The sequence below is a fragment of the Schistocerca nitens genome, chromosome 9, assembly GCF_023898315.1.
Source record: "Schistocerca nitens isolate TAMUIC-IGC-003100 chromosome 9, iqSchNite1.1, whole genome shotgun sequence".
Taxonomy (NCBI): Eukaryota; Metazoa; Arthropoda; class Insecta; order Orthoptera; family Acrididae; genus Schistocerca; species Schistocerca nitens.
This window is the reverse complement of record NC_064622.1, coordinates 52,126,445-52,149,255: the sequence shown is the minus strand read 5'-3', so window position 1 is coordinate 52,149,255 and position 22,811 is coordinate 52,126,445. Positions and strand designations below refer to the sequence as shown.

Sequence of the window (22,811 nt, the reverse complement as noted above, 5' to 3'; positions counted from 1 at the left end):
GCGACCAGCAATGTCGCGATACGATAAACCGCAATGGCCATAGGCTACAATCCGACCTTTATCAAAGTCGGAAACGTCATGGTACGCATTTCCCCTCCTTACACGAAGCATCACAACAACGTTTCACCATGCAATGCCGGTAAACTGCTGTTTATGTATGACGAATCGGTTGGAAACTTTCCTCATATCAGCACGTTGTAGGTGTCGCCACCAGAGCCAACGTTGTGTGAATGCTCTGAAAAGCTAATCATTTGCATATCACAGCATCTCCCTCAAGTCGCTTAAATTTCGCGTCTGTAGCACTTCATGTTCGTGGTGTAGCAATTTTAATGGCCAGTAGTGTTATAAAAATCACAACTTAATAAAATAGATATTTCATAGTTTGTTAACTATCTTACCAGGCTTTTCCAAATCACATTGATTATGTATGACGATAGTATCTGTTCCCGAAAGAAGTTACTGTGGATGACCACGCAGCTTTGCTAGAAATGAAATGATAATGAAATAGACACCCTCGCTGCATACAGGCGCTGATGTACTTCATTGGGGACATGTTGAAAATGTGTGCCCCGACCGGGTCTCGAACCTGGGACCCCCAACTTACATGGCAGACGCTCTATCCATCTGAGCCACCGCGGGCACAGAGGATAGTGCGTCTGCAGGGGCTTATCCCTTGCACGCTCCCTGTGAGATCCACATTCCCATGTCCACACCACTACATTCGTTGTGCGCCTAATAGGTGTTTGCCCATCATACTCATTACTCGTGGCAGATTAATCTACCAAGTCCCGTACGAGTTGGGGCATAGCGTGTGCGTTCGCACTAGAAGGTCAATGGCCGGGAAGCCATATTTTAACTATATATGACGATAGTATCTGTTCCCGAAAGAACAGATACTGGGCAAACATCTATTAGCCGCACAACGAATGTAGTGCTGTGGACATGTTGGGAATGTGGATCTCACGGGGAGCGTGCAAGGGATAAGTCCCTGCAGACGCACTATCCTCTGTGCCCGCGGTGGCTCAGATGGATAGAGCGTCTGTCATGTAAGCTCGAGATCCCGTGTTCGAGTCCCGGTCGGGGCACATATTTTCAACATGTCCCCAATGAAGTACATAAACGCCTGTATGCAGCGAGGGTGTCTATTTAATTATAATTTCATTTCTAGCAAAGCTGCATGGTCATCCACAGTAACTGTTCTTTCGGGAACAGATACTATCGTCATATATACACTCCTGGAAATGGAAAAAAGAACACATTGAAACCGGTGTGTCAGACCCACCATACTTGCTCCGGACACTGCGAGAGGGCTGTACAAGCAATGATCACACGCACGGCACAGCGGACACACCAGGAACCGCGGTGTTGGCCGTCGAATGGCGCTAGCTGCGCAGCATTTGTGCACCGCCGCCGTCAGTGTCAGCCAGTTTGCCGTGGCATACGGAGCTCCATCGCAGTCTTTAATACTGGTAGCATGCCGCGACAGCGTGGAAGTGAACCGTATGTGCAGTTGACGGACTTTGAGCGAGGGCGCATAGTGGGCATGCGGGAGGCCGGGTGACGTACCGCCGAATTGCTCAACACGTGGGGCGTGAGGTCTCCACAGTACATCGATGTTGTCGCCAGTGGTCGGCGGAAGGTGCACGAGCCCGTCGACCTGGGACCGGACCGCAGCGACGCACGGATGCACACCAAGACCGTAGGATCCTACGCAGTGCCGTAGGGGACCGCACCGCCACTTCCCAGCAAATTAGGGACACTGTTGCTCCTGGGGTATCGGCGAGGACCATTCGCAACCGTCTCCATGAAGCTGGGCTACGGTCCCGCACACCGTTAGGCCGTCTTCCGCTCACGCCCCAACATCGCGCAGCCCACCTCCAGTGGTGTCGCGACAGGCGTGAATGGAGGGACGAATGGAGACGTGTCGTCTTCAGCGATGAGAGTCGCTTCTGCCTTGGTGCCAATGATGGTCGTATGCGTGTTTGGCGCCGTGCAGGTGAGCGCCACAATCAGGACTGCATACGACCGAGGCACACAGGGCCAACACCCGGCATCATGGTGTGGGGAGCGATCTCCTACACTGGCCGTACACCACTGGTGATCGTCGAGGGGACACTGAATAGTGCACGGTACATCCAAACCGTCATCGAACCCATCGTTCTACCATTCCTAGACCGGCAAGGGAACTTGCTGTTCCAACAGGACAATGCACGTCCGCATGTATCCCGTGCCACCCAACGTGCTCTAGAAGGTGTAAGTCAACTACCCTGGCCAGCAAGATCTCCGGATCTGTCCCCCATTGAGCATGTTTGGGACTGGATGAAGCGTCGTCTCACGCGGTCTGCACGTCCAGCACGAACGCTGGTCCAACTGAGGCGCCAGGTGGAAATGGCATGGCAAGCCGTTCCACAGGACTACATCCAGCATCTCTACGATCGTCTCCATGGGAGAATAGCAGGCTGCATTGCTGCGAAAGGTGGATATACACTGTACTAGTGCCGACATTGTGCATGCTCTGTTGCCTGTGTCTATGTGCCTGTGGTTCTGTCAGTGTGATCATGTAATGTATCTGACCCCAGGAATGTGTCAATAAAGTTTCCCCTCCCTGGGACAATGAATTCACGGTGTTCTTATTTCAATTTCCAGGAGTGTAGTTAAAATATGGCTTCCCGGCCATTGACTTTCTTGTGCGAACGCACCCACTATGCCCAAACTCGTACGGGACTTGGTAGATTAATCTGCCAGGAGTAATGAGTATGATGGGCAAACATCTATTAGGCGCACAACGAATGTAGTGGTGTGGACATGTTGGGTATGTGGATCTCACAGGGAGCGTGCAAGGGATAAGTCCCTGCAGACGCACTATCCTCTGTGCCCGCGGTGGCTCAGATGGATAGAGCGTCTGCCATGTAAGCAGGAGATCCCGGGTTCGAGTCCCGGTCGGGGCACACACTTTTAACATGTCCCCAATGAAGTACATCAACGCCTGTATGCAGCGAGGGTGTCTATTTAATTATCATTTCAAATCACATTGAGCTTTGCTCTGAACACACTACTTTTACAAAAACGAAGAAAATTTTTTAAGGGTACACACTCTGTTGCGGGGTTAGTGTGTCAAACCCAGGACTCCAGATGACCGAGCTGAAGCCGGGACCCACCGCGCCATATTTCATCAGGAGGCTGAGCAAGTTCAAGAGTATCAAGCGGTAGTGCAGACTGATAGAGCAGTATTCGGTAGCATTTCTTTATTCGGCTAATTTACAGTACTTGATGGGTGCAGCTTGGTTTCGGCGTGCTGTCCCACCAGTCCAGCCGGCTCAGCAACTCTTGGTGTCTCAACGCTGCTGCTGCTGTCATCAGTGCCGCTCAGCTGGAAGTTGGCCGCTCTCCCCCGGTCGCCACCCGTCAATGCATCGCGTGTTGTGCCGTGCTGCTGCCCACGATTCCAGAGACTGCTACAGTCCCTGGTCCTTGCCGCCCTCTGCCCCGTTTGGCCTGCTCTGTCCGACCATGGGACGAAGGTGGATGTACTGGTCACCCATGGCCCTCGGGCCGCCGCTGCTTCCAGTAGATGACCGGACTCGATCCCGCGCCCTCCCGGATGCCGTGCCGTGACTTACCACTAGTGGTGTTTGCCGGATGGCAACACCAACCGCAGTCGCTGGTGCTGTCGCAGCGATGCTGCGCCTCCTGCTGTGTAGGCCGCGCCTTGAACCAGATGCTTCAGGTGGGAAGCGAACATGGCGCGTAGATTTGAGGGCAATAAAGCCCCGGCTGGACCCACTCTAGACCGCTGTCATGACCTGTTTAAGGGCCGGCCGCGGTGGTCTCGCGGTTCTAGGCGCTGAGTCCGGAACCGCGCGACTGCTACGGTCGCAGGTTGGAATCCTGCTTCGGGCATGGATGTGTGTGGTGTCCTTAGGTTAGTTAGGTTTAAGTAGTTCTAAATTCTAGGGGACTGATGACCATAGATGTTAAGTCCCATAGTGCTCAGAGCCATTTGAACCATTTTTGAACCTGTTTAAGGTAGACAGTGTTATCTCCAAGTTCCAGGCTACTGGTCTGACACGGCCCGGTGTTATGTCCCCAGAGGAGGAATATAGCCCAACCAAGGACACAGGAACGAAGTAGAAGTTTACGTACAGGGTGAAAAGTATTTACACCGACAAACTCTGGGAGGTTGTAAGGGACATCAAAACAAATATTTTTCCTTAATGTCATTTTCTTCCTACGAGGAGTATTTAAAACTCCAAACATGCGAATTGAGCATGTTGAAGACTCCATCACGCCCGAACGTTGCTTCATCGGTAAACAAGACAGAGGATGGAAATGTAAGATTCATTTCACACTGTTCCAGGTGCCACTGCGAAAACTGTGCTCTGGATGGATAATCAACTGGTTCCAGGTTGTGGTCACGCTGTAAGTGAAATGGATGTAACAATTGCTCTTAAAGGACTGTTCTTACATTCGTCTGATTCGTCCCCATGTGACGTGCAATTGGACGAGTGCTGATTGAAGGATCCCGCTCCTCATGCTGCAAGACAGCTTCCTCAAATTGCAGCGTTCTTACCGTGCGACGGCGTCCCTGTCCAGGTAATCTGCTAAATGACCCGGTTTCACGCAGCATCAAAGGTCATATAATGCGGAATACGGCGATTAGGATATTGTTGTTGATAAACCCGCTGTGCAGCTCTTCCGATGTGGTGCGCTATGTAGTACGCAGCAACAATATCAGTGTACCCAGTCCAGGTGTATCGCTCCATTAGTAAACAGAGACATTGCACTACTACACTGGTGGACAGCAGTTGTCTACAACTGAAGAGCGTAATACGCCCTCTAACTATAGAAGATCGTAATACGGCCTCTAACAACTGAAGAGCGTAATACGGCCTCCAATGGTATAAATAATCCTCGTAGCAAAAAATGACATTAGGGAAAAATATTTGTTTTGATGTCCCTTACAATCTCCCAGAGTTTGTCGGTTTAAATACTTTTCACCCTGTAGAATACTTATAACACGCCACCAGGCTGGCCCCTATAAGCACAGGTCCATCCCGACGCTGGACTGACCTGGCACACCCCCTCTAGCTAAAATTTCCCGTCTATTTATATTGCTTTTCCCTTGGCCTCTAACGTGGTGTCAGAGACAGAAATGCCCACCCGTCAGCCACTTACAAATCGCCCTCCTGGCTCTGACCTAGTGCCCCGCCTCATACATCGCAATAACTTCAAGCAGCGCTGCAGTTTCCTGCCTCGTTGTTGCTCCACTCAAAACAAATCGTGTGTGCAACACCGCCACCACAGCTCTGCGCCCACAAGCGCCATGTTTACATTGCCTGGCCTGCTGGCTGTCGTCTGATACCGCACTCTGCCAGCGGCCACAGATTCATCGCCCAACTGCGCCTTCATTGAATTTTGATAAATTTTCTCTTTCCCTCGGCTAGGACTAACACTAGCGCAGCAACTCATTTAAAAGCTCTGTAAAATATTTACTCGATATTTAACGTAAGTCTCATATGTAAGAGCAATTTACTTCTTGAGCACCAGTCACCGTTTTAACCAGTCTGTTTCTCAAAACCTCATATGTTACTCTTTTTCTCTGACCTTACATGAGCAAGACAACAAAACTGAACATAGTTTGTCAAATTATCAATCGCCATCTATAGTAGGGCAAGAGTCCTACTTCCCTCACATTCAGATTCTCCCTGCACTGGAAACAGCTGTAATTCCTTTTACGTTCACGTGCACAGTGAATTGCTATAATAATAATTATAAAAGGTGGCAATTGTATGTACGCATTGTCTTTTAAATAGATATGATGGTATCTGATACTCAAGTACTAATGCAAAGAAACGTAATGGTGCTAATAATGCTTTAAATTCTTGGTATGATTTAATCTTTAAAATTTAATAATTATCTTCATATTCATATTTAATTAATTAACTTACGTCGTTCAGATTTCGTAACGCTGACGGCGTTAAAATTTAAAGTTGTTCAGTCCCTGTTTTGTTTTCTTTCAATTGCTGCGAGCCAGCGATGGTGCAATGCTGTTCGCTTTCAAGTCCACACATTTATAAAAATCAGGTCCAGGTCACGGTTGCGATTTAGACGGTATTCGCGCAATTTTACTCATTAAGAGTTATCGTTTCCGAAAGATGCAGGTTCGATTAAAACTGTGTGCACTTTTACGCGTGTAATGAAAATGTTCCTAACACGTCGCGTAACATAAAGTAATATACGAATCACATCCGTGGTTAAACGAAGAAAATATATGATGACATAAATGTTCTTCGCTGTTATTCAGGACGGGTTTAGATTAAACACCACAATTTTCAGTCATTAGAATTCACAAGACGATACACTTTAGAGATATTTGTTTGGAATAACTTGCATTTACCTTTTCTTATACAATATGGTGATTGTCCGCAAGGATTATCTCTCTCTCTCTCTCTCCTTTTTATAGCTTTTATACTTTCACATTGTAGAGCTACACTGCTGGCCACCGTAAATGCAACACCCTGAAGGAAGCATCCGAATCAAGTGAAATGTACACCATGAGTTTGCAGCGATGAGATATGCAACTGATTAGAATTTCAGCGCAGACCATCACGCGCGCCTGTGGCGCCACCTCATAGCGCCATTTAAGGCTTGGCGATTTCGACGAGTGTACGTTCGGCACGTGTGTTTACCTTCTGGTTGTTTCACAAGACGATCAGTTATGCCTCGTAGACAACAGCGAACATCTTTTGATCAAGTATCCGAGTTCGACAGAGGAAGGATAGTGGCTTACCGAGATTGTGGATTATCATACAGAGAAATTGCTAGTCGTGTTGGACGAAACCAAACAACTGTAATGCGGATATGTGACCGTTGGATGCAGGAGGGTACGACGGACCGACGTGGTCGATCGCATTCACCTCGGTGCACCACTGCACGTGCTGATAGGCAAATTGTGCGCATGGCAGTGACGGGTCGCTCAGTGACATCACGAACCATAGCACAGGACATTGCGTCTGTAACGCATCATCCAGTGTCTGCGCGTACCATTCGACGCCATTTACAGCAGAGTGGTCTGTCCGCAAGACGTCCATTGCTTCGTCTACCATTGACGCAGAACCACAGACGTCTCCGTCCCCAATGGTGTGATGACAGACGGATGTGGACGGCAGAATGGAATGACGTTGTCTTTACTGACGAGGCACGCTTCTGTCTGCAGCACCACGATGGTCGGATTCGAGTGTGGAGACACCGTGGAGAGAGGATACTGGACAGCTGCATTATGCACCGCCGCACAGGTCTTGCACGGGTATTATGGTATGGGGCGGTATTGGATATTACTCTGCCACGCCTCTAGTACGCATTGCCGGTACTTTAAATAGCCGGCGCTACATATCCGAGGTGCTGGAGCCAGTTGTCCTTCCTTACCTTCAGGGCTCGTCCACAGCCATATTTCAACAGGATAATGCGCGACCACACGTGGCACGCATTGTCCAAAGGTTCTTCGTCAATAACCAGATTGAATTGCTTCCCTGGCCGGCTCGCTCTCCGGATCTTTCGCCGATAGAAAACATGTGGTCCATGGTTGCTCAACGAGAGACCCAGAGGACATCCCCAGCTGCCACACCAGATGATCCTTGGCAACGTGTGGAAGCTGCTTGGGCTGCTGTACCCCAGGAACACATCCAACGTCTCTTTGACTCAATGCCGAGACGTGTGGCAGCGGTGATCTCCAACAATGGCGGCTACTCTGGCTACTGATTCTGGCAGGAACCACATGTCACAGACGTCTGTAAACGTAATCATTTGATACTTGGTCAACATGTGATCTACAAAATAAATTTTGTTGTGCTACCTCTTGTCTTTCTTGGTGTTGCATTTACGGTGGCCAGCAGTATATAAGAGAATCTGAGACCAAAGAGCAGTGTTGACTGCAGTAGGAACTGTGTAGCTGTAGCAGTAAGTTGTTGCTAGCGAGCAGTCTGGTGTATCGTGTTGGCTGGGCCGCTCGCGGTGCAGCGATGCCGGAGCCTGAGCGTTATAGTATAAGGCAAAAGCAGCCTCGCGCATATCTAGTAATGTTATGTGAACTCCCATGTAAATCTTTTAAAAATGTCCTAATAATAATCTTTGTCATATAAAGTAATTTCTAACAAGCATTCATTTCAATTTAAAGAATTTACTAATTTCTCCAATCCATGATCATTCCGATTGTTGCAAAATAAAAATCAGTTGCTTCCTTTCATAAATGACAAATCTATAGGCTAGCATTGCACAGAGCTCTGCCGGAAAAAGCTATTGTAAGAGCAGATAGTTGGCGTGTTTATCGAGGTAAGAATTTTTGCCTTTTATTCAGAATGATCTTACAGGGCCATGACGCAGCGCTGCTGTCGTCCAAAATTTACCAGGTTACTGAATTTTTTTTTTTATTACGAGGTTTAGGAATTTTTCTGTTTCGAGCTTACATTAAATGAGAAAAGAATTTTGTGGGTACATTAAACGGGAAACAAATTTTGTGTGGAGGTTAAATGTGAATGAATTTCTGTGGGGAGGTTACACTAAATTAGAATCACATTCATTATTCATATTATTATTTATTAAATTTTTGTGGGGAGGTTACAACATTACATACATCGATTAAGAAACTTTTCTTTCTCTACCGACCAGTACGAGAACAAAATCCTCCCAGACAAAATGTCTTACATAGAGTCAGATCTCACATAACAAACATATATAGTTTCGTAGTATAAACAATGCTAGTTTATTCCGTGCACTAGAAAGTCTTTGATTCGCTGGGCACATAAATTAAAATAATAAAATTATAATTACATTTTTAATATCGTCAATTCTTCTTTATATCATGAAAATAAGGTTTGACATCGGCGAGGTATTATTTTTCACCGTTGTAGAACTATAACAGTCACATGGCGATCGCTTCACAGGTGAAGGTTATTAACTCAGCCGATTCCCCAGATTCACATGCCGTCTGTGTCAGAACGTAGTCGAACTGCTGCTGCACGTTTTTCTGTCTTCACTGATGCATTGCCAATCCCCGCACTGTGGTATCGCATAATCGAGCTGCAACTAACGGATTGTGACATTACAGCCTTTATCACTGCGATTTTTAACATGTAAAAGTTTTTTTTCTGTATTCGCGTCAGTATGTGCGAACTTTTAACATATACCAATGAATGTTGTAACCAGATATTATTGCCGCGCTCCTGAAAAGCGCAGAATATCACGATAGCTATAAACTGTTATACGCTGCTATCGATCAGTAAGAAAACGATGCACCTATGTTTCAAAATAACAATTGCCAATTTTTACTTCTGCAGGGAGCCGCGCCGCTCTCTAGCTGTTCTTCTGTGAATGTGTTGCGAGTCGGACGCAAAAGTATTGTGCTCCATACTGATATAATAATTTTATTGTACATTTAAGAGTTTAAGTGATTAAAAATATATGTTGCGACAAACAAGTGAGAATGTGTATCATGAAACTTCGCTCCACCGCCACAATGGGTGGCCATGTTAATGTAAGTTTCCGTTTCATAATATAATACTTGAAGCATATTTAATTTTAACTATATATGACCATGCAGCTTTACTAGAATTGAAATGATAATTAAATGAACACCCTAGCTGCAAGCAGGCGTTGATACACTTCGTTGGGGACATGTTGAAAATGTGTGCCCCGACCGGGACTCGAACCCGGGACCTCCTGCTTACATGGCAGACGCTCTATCCATCTGAGCCACCGCGGGCACAGAGGATAGCGCGTCTGCAGGGACTTATCCCTTGCACGCTCCCCGTGAGATCCACATTCCCAACATGTCCACAACACTACTTTCGTAGTGCGCCTATTAGATGTTTGCCCATCATACTCATTACTCGTGGCAGAGTAATCTACCAAGTCCCGTACGAGTTCGGGCATAGCGTGTGCGTTCGCACACAAGAAGGTCAAAGGCTGGGAACCCATATTTATTTTAACTATATATGACCATGCAGCTTTACTAGAATTGAAATGATAATTAAATGAACACCCTAGCTGCAAGCAGGCGTTGATACACTTCGTTGGGGACATGTTGAAAATGTGTGCCCCGACCGGGACTCGAACCCGGGACCTCCTGCTTACATGGCAGACGCTCTATCCATCTGAGCCACCGCGGGCACAGAGGATAGCGCGTCTGCAGGGACTTATCCCTTGCACGCTCCCCGTGAGATCCACATTCCCAACATGTCCACAACACTACTTTCGTAGTGCGCCTATTAGATGTTTGCCCATCATACTCATTACTCGTGGCAGAGTAATCTACCAAGTCCCGTACGAGTTCGGGCATAGCGTGTGCGTTCGCACACAAGAAGGTCAAAGGCTGGGAACCCATATTTATTTTAACTATATATGACCATGCAGCTTTACTAGAATTGAAATGATAATTAAATGAACACCCTAGCTGCAAGCAGGCGTTGATACACTTCGTTGGGGACATGTTGAAAATGTGTGCCCCGACCGGGACTCGAACCCGGGACCTCCTGCTTACATGGCAGACGCTCTATCCATCTGAGCCACCGCGGGCACAGAGGATAGCGCGTCTGCAGGGACTTATCCCTTGCACGCTCCCCGTGAGATCCACATTCCCAACATGTCCACAACACTACTTTCGTAGTGCGCCTATTAGATGTTTGCCCATCATACTCATTACTCGTGGCAGAGTAATCTACCAAGTCCCGTACGAGTTCGGGCATAGCGTGTGCGTTCGCACACAAGAAGGTCAAAGGCTGGGAACCCATATTTATTTTAACTATATATGACCATGCAGCTTTACTAGAATTGAAATGATAATTAAATGAACACCCTAGCTGCAAGCAGGCGTTGATACACTTCGTTGGGGACATGTTGAAAATGTGTGCCCAACCGGGACTCGAACCCGGGACCTCCTGCTTACATGGCAGACGCTCTATCCATCTGAGCCACCGCGGGCACAGAGGATAGCGCGTCTGCAGGGACTTATCCCTTGCACGCTCCCCGTGAGATCCACATTCCCAACATGTCCACAACACTACTTTCGTAGTGCGCCTATTAGATGTTTGCCCATCATACTCATTACTCGTGGCAGAGTAATCTACCAAGTCCCGTACGAGTTCGGGCATAGCGTGTGCGTTCGCACACAAGAAGGTCAAAGGCTGGGAACCCATATTTATTTTAACTATATATGACCATGCAGCTTTACAGTCCCGGTCGGGGCACACATTTTCAACATGTCCCCAACGAAGTGTATCAACGCCTGCTTGCAGCTAGGGTGTTCATTTAATTATCATTTCAATTCTAGTAAAGCTGCATGGTCATATATAGTTAAAATAAATATGGGTTCCCAGCCTTTGACCTTCTTGTGTGCGAACGCACACGCTATGCCCGAACTCGTACGGGACTTGGTAGATTACTCTGCCACGAGTAATGAGTATGATGGGCAAACATCTAATAGGCGCACTACGAAAGTAGTGTTGTGGACATGTTGGGAATGTGGATCTCACGGGGAGCGTGCAAGGGATAAGTCCCTGCAGACGCGCTATCCTCTGTGCCCGCGGTGGCTCAGATGGATAGAGCGTCTGCCATGTAAGCAGGAGGTCCCGGGTTCGAGTCCCGGTCGGGGCACACATTTTCAACATGTCCCCAACGAAGTGTATCAACGCCTGCTTGCAGCTAAGGTGTTCATTTAATTATCATTTCAATTCTAGTAAAGCTGCATGGTCATATATAGTTAAAATAAATATGGGTTCCCAGCCTTTGACCTTCTTGTGTGCGAACGCACACGCTATGCCCGAACTCGTACGGGACTTGGTAGATTACTCTGCCACGAGTAATGAGTATGATGGGCAAACATCTAATAGGCGCACTACGAAAGTAGTGTTGTGGACATGTTGGGAATGTGGATCTCACGGGGAGCGTGCAAGGGATAAGTCCCTGCAGACGCGCTATCCTCTGTGCCCGCGGTGGCTCAGATGGATAGAGCGTCTGCCATGTAAGCAGGAGGTCCCGGGTTCGAGTCCCGGTCGGGGCACACATTTTCAACATGTCCCCAACGAAGTGTATCAACGCCTGCTTGCAGCTAGGGTGTTCATTTAATTATCATTTCAATTCTAGTAAAGCTGCATGGTCATATATAGTTAAAATAAATATGGGTTCCCAGCCTTTGACCTTCTTGTGTGCGAACGCACACGCTATGCCCGAACTCGTACGGGACTTGGTAGATTACTCTGCCACGAGTAATGAGTATGATGGGCAAACATCTAATAGGCGCACTACGAAAGTAGTGTTGTGGACATGTTGGGAATGTGGATCTCACGGGGAGCGTGCAAGGGATAAGTCCCTGCAGACGCGCTATCCTCTGTGCCCGCGGTGGCTCAGATGGATAGAGCGTCTGCCATGTAAGCAGGAGGTCCCGGGTTCGAGTCCCGGTCGGGGCACACATTTTCAACATGTCCCCAACGAAGTGTATCAACGCCTGCTTGCAGCTAGGGTGTTCATTTAATTATCATTTCAATTCTAGTAAAGCTGCATGGTCATATATAGTTAAAATAAATATGGGTTCCCAGCCTTTGACCTTCTTGTGTGCGAACGCACACGCTATGCCCGAACTCGTACGGGACTTGGTAGATTACTCTGCCACGAGTAATGAGTATGATGGGCAAACATCTAATAGGCGCACTACGAAAGTAGTGTTGTGGACATGTTGGGAATGTGGATCTCACGGGGAGCGTGCAAGGGATAAGTCCCTGCAGACGCGCTATCCTCTGTGCCCGCGGTGGCTCAGATGGATAGAGCGTCTGCCATGTAAGCAGGAGGTCCCGGGTTCGAGTCCCGGTCGGGGCACACATTTTCAACATGTCCCCAACGAAGTGTATCAACGCCTGCTTGCAGCTAGGGTGTTCATTTAATTATCATTTCAATTCTAGTAAAGCTGAATGGTCATATATAGTTAAAATAAATATGGGTTCCCAGCCTTTGACCTTCTTGTGTGCGAACGCACACGCTATGCCCGAACTCGTACGGGACTTGGTAGATTACTCTGCCACGAGTAATGAGTATGATGGGCAAACATCTAATAGGCGCACTACGAAAGTAGTGTTGTGGACATGTTGGGAATGTGGATCTCACGGGGAGCGTGCAAGGGATAAGTCCCTGCAGACGCGCTATCCTCTGTGCCCGCGGTGGCTCAGATGGATAGAGCGTCTGCCATGTAAGCAGGAGGTCCCGGGTTCGAGTCCCGGTCGGGGCACACATTTTCAACATGTCCCCAACGAAGTGTATCAACGCCTGCTTGCAGCTAGGGTGTTCATTTAATTATCATTTCAATTCTAGTAAAGCTGCATGGTCATATATAGTTAAAATAAATATGGGTTCCCAGCCTTTGACCTTCTTGTGTGCGAACGCACACGCTATGCCCGAACTCGTACGGGACTTGGTAGATTACTCTGCCACGAGTAATGAGTATGATGGGCAAACATCTAATAGGCGCACTACGAAAGTAGTGTTGTGGACATGTTGGGAATGTGGATCTCACGGGGAGCGTGCAAGGGATAAGTCCCTGCAGACGCGCTATCCTCTGTGCCCGCGGTGGCTCAGATGGATAGAGCGTCTGCCATGTAAGCAGGAGGTCCCGGGTTCGAGTCCCGGTCGGGGCACACATTTTCAACATGTCCCCAACGAAGTGTATCAACGCCTGCTTGCAGCTAGGGTGTTCATTTAATTATCATTTCAATTCTAGTAAAGCTGCATGGTCATATATAGTTAAAATAAATATGGGTTCCCAGCCTTTGACCTTCTTGTGTGCGAACGCACACGCTATGCCCGAACTCGTACGGGACTTGGTAGATTACTCTGCCACGAGTAATGAGTATGATGGGCAAACATCTAATAGGCGCACTACGAAAGTAGTGTTGTGGACATGTTGGGAATGTGGATCTCACGGGGAGCGTGCAAGGGATAAGTCCCTGCAGACGCGCTATCCTCTGTGCCCGCGGTGGCTCAGATGGATAGAGCGTCTGCCATGTAAGCAGGAGGTCCCGGGTTCGAGTCCCGGTCGGGGCACACATTTTCAACATGTCCCCAACGAAGTGTATCAACGCCTGCTTGCAGCTAGGGTGTTCATTTAATTATCATTTCAATTCTAGTAAAGCTGCATGGTCATATATAGATAAAATAAATATGGGTTCCCAGCCTTTGACCTTCTTGTGTGCGAACGCACACGCTATGCCCGAACTCGTACGGGACTTGGTAGATTACTCTGCCACGAGTAATGAGTATGATGGGCAAACATCTAATAGGCGCACTACGAAAGTAGTGTTGTGGACATGTTGGGAATGTGGATCTCACGGGGAGCGTGCAAGGGATAAGTCCCTGCAGACGCGCTATCCTCTGTGCCCGCGGTGGCTCAGATGGATAGAGCGTCTGCCATGTAAGCAGGAGGTCCCGGGTTCGAGTCCCGGTCGGGGCACACATTTTCAACATGTCCCCAACGAAGTGTATCAACGCCTGCTTGCAGCTAGGGTGTTCATTTAATTATCATTTCAATTCTAGTAAAGCTGCATGGTCATATATAGTTAAAATAAATATGGGTTCCCAGCCTTTGACCTTCTTGTGTGCGAACGCACACGCTATGCCCGAACTCGTACGGGACTTGGTAGATTACTCTGCCACGAGTAATGAGTATGATGGGCAAACATCTAATAGGCGCACTACGAAAGTAGTGTTGTGGACATGTTGGGAATGTGGATCTCACGGGGAGCGTGCAAGGGATAAGTCCCTGCAGACGCGCTATCCTCTGTGCCCGCGGTGGCTCAGATGGATAGAGCGTCTGCCATGTAAGCAGGAGGTCCCGGGTTCGAGTCCCGGTCGGGGCACACATTTTCAACATGTCCCCAACGAAGTGTATCAACGCCTGCTTGCAGCTAGGGTGTTCATTTAATTATCATTTCAATTCTAGTAAAGCTGCATGGTCATATATAGTTAAAATAAATATGGGTTCCCAGCCTTTGACCTTCTTGTGTGCGAACGCACACGCTATGCCCGAACTCGTACGGGACTTGGTAGATTACTCTGCCACGAGTAATGAGTATGATGGGCAAACATCTAATAGGCGCACTACGAAAGTAGTGTTGTGGACATGTTGGGAATGTGGATCTCACGGGGAGCGTGCAAGGGATAAGTCCCTGCAGACGCGCTATCCTCTGTGCCCGCGGTGGCTCAGATGGATAGAGCGTCTGCCATGTAAGCAGGAGGTCCCGGGTTCGAGTCCCGGTCGGGGCACACATTTTCAACATGTCCCCAACGAAGTGTATCAACGCCTGCTTGCAGCTAGGGTGTTCATTTAATTATCATTTCAATTCTAGTAAAGCTGCATGGTCATATATAGTTAAAATAAATATGGGTTCCCAGCCTTTGACCTTCTTGTGTGCGAACGCACACGCTATGCCCGAACTCGTACGGGACTTGGTAGATTACTCTGCCACGAGTAATGAGTATGATGGGCAAACATCTAATAGGCGCACTACGAAAGTAGTGTTGTGGACATGTTGGGAATGTGGATCTCACGGGGAGCGTGCAAGGGATAAGTCCCTGCAGACGCGCTATCCTCTGTGCCCGCGGTGGCTCAGATGGATAGAGCGTCTGCCATGTAAGCAGGAGGTCCCGGGTTCGAGTCCCGGTCGGGGCACACATTTTCAACATGTCCCCAACGAAGTGTATCAACGCCTGCTTGCAGCTAGGGTGTTCATTTAATTATATTTAATTTCAAAGAAAATCTCTCAACCTTATTTTCATTAATTATACTTGAGATAATCTTTTCTGTTTAAAAGATTTATGCAGCTTATGATCCAGCGTGTGTTCTGTCGGAACAGGAGGCTGTCGTGACGACATCGCTATAGTGTTTATTCCAAGTTCTTTCAGTTCCGTTTATATGTTCGTACAAATCCAATTAGTTGGTCCCTTAGGTTTCTTTCATGTAACTTCTGTCTGTTTTCTCCGCGCGATCTTCCTCCGAAAAAAAAATTTCTGTTCATTTTTTAGTAATTTTCGATATCGCGAATGAGAAAAGACAGCCGCCTCCTGCTCCGAACGGAACACCACGACTTTTCTAACGTCGGAGAGTACCGCACGAATTTTTCGCTAAAAGGTAATAGAATTTCTTAAAGCTGGATCAATTACACATGTTGCTGCTGTTCTCCGACAAATCTGGTGTGATTAATAGTAATTTATTCTGTCACGACAAAAAGAACCCATTTTATTTTTACTAAAGCAACAAAGCTTTCAATTAAATTACGAAAAAAAAAATCATACCAGAGGATGCGACTTCACTACCCACGCTGTCCGCCTCGCCACACCGGCAGCAGAGACAACCGGTCTCCTTGCTGCGTGTGTCAGTACCCAACCGTACTGTACTGGTCAGCTCTGCGCTGTTTCTCTCGGTGACCGCAGTTACGATGTAGGCAACCAAGCCACGCTCTTGCTCGCAGCTCTGTCTGCAAATCCGCTCTCCAACTCAGCTCTCTCTGATCGCCTTCTCAACAACACTCAGACATCGGTTCTATAGACCAGCAGCTTAGCTTGCGACACTGAAAAATAGCCGAAAAACTACGGCTCGATCGCGATCTAGCAAGGGCGACACGGCTCAGATCCCAATAAAGAAAGAGAAAGCACAGTTGGCTAGACTACCTCCGCGTTCATTGCTATATCGAACTTACCATTCTATTGCAACTGCTACATCTGTCCGTCGTATTTGAGCTCAAGGGCGATATGTGGCTAGCCGTACAGGTTAGCCACTTGTCAGGTCTGAGTAAGGGTAAGGTTATATGCATCTCGCTTGTGAAACAGTTGGTTATTGACGCTGTTGAACGTAGTTAATATGATAGAGTCATTCGTTACTCTGCTACTATTAGAAGCCAGTAAACTTATACAGTTTACAGATGCGGTATCTCCATGCTGTATCTCCTACGTCTTCCTTTATCTCTCACAGTAATATCATCTCTTGAAACCTGCGGACATTATAAATTTGGTGTCTCGGGCTGTCAAATTCGGGAAGGTTTTGCAACTGTTTTCCTCTTCAGTGTCGAAATCGAAGCTTTCCGTATAATTGAGTCTTGCTCTTCACTGGAAAAGGAGATGAACTTCGTTTCAAGTGGAAGTTGCTGTATGTGAAGATAAAACCGGTGACATAACATTACACCCCAGAATAGTATCCCCGGCGAACACAAAAAATTCGTCCAAGTCTTACCTTTTCAACTCTTGTAAGGTTAGCCGCCTGTGTCAGTGACCAGTTGATGGCTCTCAATACGCTGCTTTGGAAAGATCCTTTCCCCAGAGAGACATTTTTGTTATCAGTGACGAACATAATATTTCAGTGAATTCCATAACTTTCAAGATATTACGTAATAAAAACTTCCTCGCAGATTAAAACTGTGTGCTGATCCGAGACTCGGATACGGAACCTATGTTTCTGGCAGGCAAGTGCTCTGCCAGGTTAGCTACCCAAGCAAGCCTCACGACTCGTCATCACAACTTCAGTTCCGCCAGTACCTCATCTCCTACCTTTCAAACTTCACAGCAGCCCTCCTGTTTGTCAAAACCTCACAGGTTACTCTTCCTCTTTGACATTACGTCAACAAGTTACCAAAACTGAACACAGTTTATCAAATTAACAATCGTCAACTACAATAGGGCAAGAGTCCTACTTCCTTGACATTCCTGAATGCAGGAGAGCTTCTGTGAAGTTTGGAAGGTAGGGGACAAGGTACTGGCAGAATTGAAGCTGTGACGAAGGATCATGAGTCGTGCTTAGGTAGCTCAGTTGGTAGAGCACTTGCCCGCGAAAGGAAAAGGTCCAGAGTTCGAGTCTCGGCCGAGCACAGAGTTTTAGCAACTGGAATAAATGCAAAAATAGCGGTGAACTGCCAATTATCCTGGCCGATACAAATAAAACAAGGTGTTCATCAAGGAAGTCCTCTATCCATTCACTCATCGCATTTCACTGGAATCTTTCCTCCGACGTGTCCATGCTGGATTGAAAGGCTTAACATTATCAGGAAATAAAACGGTTATAAGAGCCTATGCTGACGATATAGGTGTCATTATAAAGAATAACGAAGAGGTAAGCACGCTAGCAACAATGAATGGTACGCACTGTAGAGTACCTGGACGCAATGCAAACGAAAAAAATGTAAGATGTTAAAACTCAGAGGTTTTTATAATATCAACGACTAGTGGGCAAAATTATTCCGACAAATAAAACACTTGGGATCACAGAATGCCTCATGAAAATAACGGCTTTAAATTGGAAACTTGCAGCAGATAAGGTGCAAGGAGCCATTATCGAGAATTTAACTCGATATATGAACCAAGTTCAAAGAACAAAGTGTATCAACTCATGCATCCTTACTAAAGCTTATTAAACTGCCCAGCTGTTTCCAATACCGAGAATGACAGCGAGGAGAATAATGTCCAAAATCACTTTTTGTGGAAAAGTGAAGTGTTCAGAGTACTTCCTAAAGTAGTCACTTCCGAACCTAAAAATGATGGATTAAGAGTAACTGATATAACGGATAAAGCCTCTGCACTTTTTATCAAATGGCAAGTTAATTTAATAAAAGGCTGGCGAGAAACCAGCCAACTTTTCGAGATCATTAAACCTCGAAGCCTGCTTCTACCGATTAACGTGCAGAATATCAACAGTCGCTTACAGCATGTGAGGGTTTTCTATGTTGAGTTCATTTCTGTAGCTGCCGAAATCAGACAGTCACGACACTTGAAATCAAGAGCCATAATGCAGGAACGAAAGAAAGACAGTTTTCAAACACGCATTGGACTGAGATTCGGAAAAAAAACATTAGTTCTAATGTGCTCATGTCTAATATAAAAACGTCATGGTACAAGACACTTAACATCATAGTTAGCAGCAATGAAAGTCTGTACGCAATCGGACTCTGTGAAACAAATTTATGTCAACAATGCCATCTAGTCGACGCAACAATTCATAGATACACTTGCAGCGGTCACATGAATAGTTGGAAGTGGATGCGAGAGCAAACAGCTGTAATTAGATGGACATCCCCTAAGAGTATATCGCTGTCATTGATGGACAGGCCTGTAGCACGCTATTTCCCAGAGGCAAAAAATAACGCTGTATACTCGTTGCTGGGAAAGTTTGTCAATTACGTCATTATCAAACTAGGATCTGACAGCACTATAGAGTACACGGTACACATGCTGCCTGAATACCACAAAATTAGGAGGTATTAGAATCAAAAGAAAAAGTTCGGTAACATGTTAAAAATTATATTTGAAAGAGTGGACATTGGTTAATGTAAAAAAAGAAGGCTGTGTTGACAGTGATGTAATGTAGTTATCTTAAGGATTATTTAAAATTTTGCGGTGAATTGTTGGTGTGTGCTTTTTCTATTTCAGAAAGTAGTTTTTGAAATTTTATAGGCTGATGTAGAGAACTTATTTGACAGTCAGATTGTGTGTCTAATAGTGTCAAAACACAAAACATTAAACCTGCATGATTGGTTTATTGTATAAATGTGAAAATTGACACTTTTTATGGAGATGCCTTCATTGATTATTTAAAACCATAAGATCGTATATGATGTAATCTAATATTCAGTGGCTGGCAAATTGCTCTGTTCGTTTTTGCACTGTAATGTGTAAGTCAGTTTTCCAGTGAAAGATCTATTGTATAGGTCTGATCACTTCAGATAATTACAATTCCATTAATGCACAGGAAGTGTAGTTGGAATGCTAGTCAACTTTATAATATACCTTTTCCGCCATTCTCAAGTGCTTAAGGAATTGTGTAATATGGTTATTAAATATTTCATATTCTGTATAAGTTTTGGTGACTTCCAACCAGTTGTATGAATTGCTTACAGCTGGTCTGACTGAGCTGAGAAGGTTAAAGATCAGTTTCTTCCCTTAACCTCTCTCTCACGGAGACAATTTCCTTGTGTACATTGATATATTAAAATTATAGTAAAAACTTGCTGATAGCCTTCATAAAGTGCTATTTATGCTTCTGTAAAGATAAGAGCACACGTAATAGAATGTGCAGCTTTTTATTTATTTATGTTTGAAGAAGTTTGAATGTCTTTAAAGACATTTTCTTAATGTTCAAATTAAGTCTTTCTGGTAATTTAGTCAGTAACACAATCTTCTGTTGTATTTCTTTATCATCAGCATAATTGCAATGATCAAACTGTGCTGGCCGCTGTGGCCGAGCGGTTCTAGGCGCTACAGTCTGGAACTGCGCGACCGCTACGGTCGCCGGTTCGAGACCTGCCTCGGGCATGGATGTGTGTGATGTCCTTAGGTTGGTTAGGTTTAAGTAGTTCTAAGTTCTAGGGGACTGATAACGTCAGAAGTTAAGTCACATGGTGCTCACAGCCATTTGAACCATTTTTGATCAAACTGTTTTTGTTTAAATCATTTCATGTATAACACGTGTGCATGGTTAGTACATGTACTTAGTATGTATTTCTAATGTGTAACATTGTTCCTTAAATAAATGTTTAAAATAAGTTGGTAGACCACTTGCCCGCGAAAAGCAAAGGTTCCGAGTTCGAGTCTCGGTCCACCACATAATTTTAATGTGCCAGGAAGTTTCATATCAGCACACACTCCGCTACAGAGTGAAAATGTCTTTCTGATTACGTAATAGGTCTGCAACTGTGTCTTCCGTTTAAAGCATGATTAACATAACTGTGATTCTGATTAAAATTAATGCAGTGTTTTTGACACGTTTAGAAGCACTACACAGATCTATGCCTTGGCAGAGTTGAAATTTTCTCTCGTGGTTTTTGTAGTAGATGGATATTTTCAAGTGACCGTCCATCGCAACGGAGATTTTCATACCAAATAGCAAACTTACTTAAAAAGAGGAAAAAATATCACAATCAGCTTTTACACAAATAATAAATTACAACAAAAAGTAATCCGTGATGTAAATACCTCCAAGTGTCCCTACCGTAAATCAGGAATATACAAACTCAATTATGATACATGCCCAAAATTCTACATTGGACAGACAGGCAGAAGTTTTGAAATTAGCTACAAAGAACATATTGATGTTCTCAGACTTGGTAACTTGAACAAATCAGCATTTGCAGCCCATATTGCTGAAGAAAAGCATTCAATGGGAAACATTTAGGACAACTTAAAAATTTAGCTTCTAGGAGAAAAAGGAGCCATTATGAATATATAAGAAGAATAGAAATACACACACACAAAAACATCACCCCAGATTATACTCTTAATGAACAAACAGAGTTAGCTAACACCCCTCTCTTGAAAAACTTTCAAAAATTACTTTCCAACCTACAAACAAAATAATATTAGTACACCTATCTGCAGATCAAGTAGGAAATTCATATGTTACTATAATTCTCATGATGCTAAATGTAATTAAATAATATACTATTTTACCTATACACACACACACACACACACACACACACACACACACACACATATATATATATATATATATATATATATATATATATATATATATATATATATATTACAAAAAGGTACGGCCAAACTTTCAGGAAACATTCCTCACACACAAATAAAGAAAAGATGTTATGTGGACATATATATATATATATATATATATATATATATATATATATATACAACAACAAAAAAATTTAATGTTTTAATGTATCTGTACTAGTGTAAAAGGCATTATAGTTGTGTAAATGAGTATATGATCCTTTCCAAACATTGGACATCGTCGTCAAATGTTATGATATATCATAGCATCTGTGATACTCATATGTTTGTAAGCTCTTTGTATGTAGCAAAACATGTGGTGCGTGGTAGAAATCTTCTCAGTGACTAATCTAAAATGTTCAGTGAGAACAATTTACGTGTGCAACAATAAGAATGCAGTGGGAATGCATTTACATCTCTTGGACAAATGTTATGAAAACAAACACTCGAAACCGACGTTTCACGTAAGTCACATGCAACGAAAATCTGTAACGCAACCATCTGTGTGTGGCGTGTTTATATTTATGTATTATTTATATTTTAGGACACTTAACGTGTAAAAAAACACACCACATGACAAAGAAAGCGTGTTAACCGTCTGAGGATGGATCACAACGATTCTAAACCGGTAACGGTACCCTTTGAATAAAGGAACCTGTAACCTCCCCCTCACTTATCGACCTTAATGACAGTGAAAAATTAAACCGCGTGTACCTAATGGAAATTTGGGAAAAGCAATCGTCACCGAAGTTAATTTGTCGGTAAGGAGGGAGGAAAGGGTTACATCTGAATGAAAGGAAAAATGCAAATGAAACTGGTGGAAATTAATTTTGAAAAGGGGTAAAGTTAATAAAGAGTAAATATGCGGCCGTTACGTTAACAATTAACTAGCGGTAATTAGATATTTGAGATTTGGGGGAAATTACAGTCGCCAGTCCTAAGGACAATTACTATAGTAACTGAAAAAGAAAGGTTATTACACATATAATTAGCACTAGAAGTGTGGCTACTGAAGGTTGACACGTGTAGTGTGAAAACTGAAAGTTTGTCACAAGTAATAAATTTCGCTACACTCTGACTTAATTTAGCAAAAGAATTAATAAAACCAGAAAATTGAAAGTTAATTTAGTGACTGAAGTTAATAGTGAGCTTTCTTTCTGAAGCACATTGAAATTGAGTATAATACGGTTAGTCTGGGGCTACCTCAACAATCATTTCAAAAGCTACTTGAATCTACGCAATTTAGAAATAAGAGATTTAACTTTGAACTTGAA

At 44.9% G+C, this 22,811-nt stretch overlaps 15 non-coding genes across 15 annotated transcripts; 12 read left to right on the top strand and 3 right to left on the bottom strand.

Annotated features, from left to right (window-relative positions):
* The first annotated feature begins 2,873 nt into the window (after positions 1-2,873).
* Positions 2,874-2,948, top strand: Trnat-ugu (transfer RNA threonine (anticodon UGU)). Its single transcript has one exon. It is a non-coding gene; the product is annotated as a tRNA-Thr (tRNA).
* A 6,735-nt stretch (positions 2,949-9,683) lies between these two features.
* On the bottom strand, positions 9,684-9,758 carry Trnat-ugu (transfer RNA threonine (anticodon UGU)). Its single transcript has one exon. It is a non-coding gene; the product is annotated as a tRNA-Thr (tRNA).
* A 331-nt stretch (positions 9,759-10,089) lies between these two features.
* On the bottom strand, positions 10,090-10,164 carry Trnat-ugu (transfer RNA threonine (anticodon UGU)). Its single transcript has one exon. It is a non-coding gene; the product is annotated as a tRNA-Thr (tRNA).
* Positions 10,165-10,495: 331 nt separating this feature from the next.
* Positions 10,496-10,570, bottom strand: Trnat-ugu (transfer RNA threonine (anticodon UGU)). The gene has a single exon. It is a non-coding gene; the product is annotated as a tRNA-Thr (tRNA).
* Positions 10,571-11,571: 1,001 nt separating this feature from the next.
* On the top strand, positions 11,572-11,646 carry Trnat-ugu (transfer RNA threonine (anticodon UGU)). The gene has a single exon. It is a non-coding gene; the product is annotated as a tRNA-Thr (tRNA).
* A 331-nt stretch (positions 11,647-11,977) lies between these two features.
* Trnat-ugu (transfer RNA threonine (anticodon UGU)) lies at positions 11,978-12,052 on the top strand. Its single transcript has one exon. It is a non-coding gene; the product is annotated as a tRNA-Thr (tRNA).
* A 331-nt stretch (positions 12,053-12,383) lies between these two features.
* On the top strand, positions 12,384-12,458 carry Trnat-ugu (transfer RNA threonine (anticodon UGU)). The gene has a single exon. It is a non-coding gene; the product is annotated as a tRNA-Thr (tRNA).
* A 331-nt stretch (positions 12,459-12,789) lies between these two features.
* Positions 12,790-12,864, top strand: Trnat-ugu (transfer RNA threonine (anticodon UGU)). Its single transcript has one exon. It is a non-coding gene; the product is annotated as a tRNA-Thr (tRNA).
* Positions 12,865-13,195: 331 nt separating this feature from the next.
* Trnat-ugu (transfer RNA threonine (anticodon UGU)) lies at positions 13,196-13,270 on the top strand. The gene has a single exon. It is a non-coding gene; the product is annotated as a tRNA-Thr (tRNA).
* A 331-nt stretch (positions 13,271-13,601) lies between these two features.
* Positions 13,602-13,676, top strand: Trnat-ugu (transfer RNA threonine (anticodon UGU)). Its single transcript has one exon. It is a non-coding gene; the product is annotated as a tRNA-Thr (tRNA).
* A 331-nt stretch (positions 13,677-14,007) lies between these two features.
* On the top strand, positions 14,008-14,082 carry Trnat-ugu (transfer RNA threonine (anticodon UGU)). The gene has a single exon. It is a non-coding gene; the product is annotated as a tRNA-Thr (tRNA).
* Positions 14,083-14,413: 331 nt separating this feature from the next.
* Trnat-ugu (transfer RNA threonine (anticodon UGU)) lies at positions 14,414-14,488 on the top strand. Its single transcript has one exon. It is a non-coding gene; the product is annotated as a tRNA-Thr (tRNA).
* Positions 14,489-14,819: 331 nt separating this feature from the next.
* Positions 14,820-14,894, top strand: Trnat-ugu (transfer RNA threonine (anticodon UGU)). Its single transcript has one exon. It is a non-coding gene; the product is annotated as a tRNA-Thr (tRNA).
* Positions 14,895-15,225: 331 nt separating this feature from the next.
* On the top strand, positions 15,226-15,300 carry Trnat-ugu (transfer RNA threonine (anticodon UGU)). Its single transcript has one exon. It is a non-coding gene; the product is annotated as a tRNA-Thr (tRNA).
* A 331-nt stretch (positions 15,301-15,631) lies between these two features.
* Trnat-ugu (transfer RNA threonine (anticodon UGU)) lies at positions 15,632-15,706 on the top strand. Its single transcript has one exon. It is a non-coding gene; the product is annotated as a tRNA-Thr (tRNA).
* Positions 15,707-22,811: the final 7,105 nt, after the last annotated feature.